General features: G+C 68.8%; 1 protein-coding gene and 1 long non-coding RNA gene across 7 annotated transcripts in view; one reads left to right on the forward strand and one right to left on the reverse strand.

Moving 5' to 3' along the window:
* The window catches only part of ARNT2 (aryl hydrocarbon receptor nuclear translocator 2), a 110,227-nt gene that overhangs the window by 23,255 nt on the left and 86,475 nt on the right, over positions 1-497 (reverse strand). The gene's annotated exons all lie outside the window — the stretch shown is intronic.
* Positions 1-497, forward strand: part of LOC125910829 (uncharacterized) — a 901-nt gene that overhangs the window by 287 nt on the left and 117 nt on the right. Inside the window, exons 1-3 of one of the 6 annotated variants that reach the window (XR_007454186.1) lie at positions 35-85; positions 116-145; positions 445-466. This is a non-coding gene — a long non-coding RNA (uncharacterized LOC125910829). Of the gene's footprint in view, positions 1-34; positions 86-115; positions 146-384; positions 407-444; positions 467-497 lie in introns of those variants that run through there. The other 5 variants (XR_007454185.1, XR_007454183.1, XR_007454182.1 and 2 more) reach the window with 5 other exon arrangements.

Below are 497 nucleotides of genomic sequence, written 5' to 3' on the forward strand. Positions count from 1 at the left end.
ACGGCCCGGGGACAGAGAGCAGGAGGTCACACGGCCCGGGGACAGAGAACAGGAGGCCACACGGCCCGGGGACAGAGAGCAGGAGGTCATTCGGCCCGGGGACAGAGAGCAGGAGGTCACACGGCCCGGGGACAGAGGGCAGGAGGTCATACGGCCCGGGGACAGAGGGCAAGAGGCCACACGGCCTGGGGCAGAGAGCAGGAGGTCACACGGCCTGGGGACAGAGAACAGTAGGTCACACGGCCTGGGGACAGAGGGCAGGAGGTCACTCAGCCTGGGGACAGAAGGCAGGAGGCCACACGGCCTGGGGTCAGAGAGCAGGAGGTCACATGGCCTGGGGTCAGAGGGCAGTAGGTCACATGGCCTGGGGACAGAGGGCAGGAGGTCACACGGCCCGGGGTCAGAGGGCAGGAGGCTACACGGCCCGGGGACAGAGAGCAGGAGGTCACTCGGCCCGGGGACAGAGAGCAGGAGGCCACACGGCCCGGGGACAGAGA

Source organism: Panthera uncia (assembly GCF_023721935.1).
Source record: "Panthera uncia isolate 11264 chromosome B3 unlocalized genomic scaffold, Puncia_PCG_1.0 HiC_scaffold_2, whole genome shotgun sequence".
Lineage (NCBI taxonomy): Eukaryota > Metazoa > Chordata > Mammalia > Carnivora > Felidae > Panthera > Panthera uncia.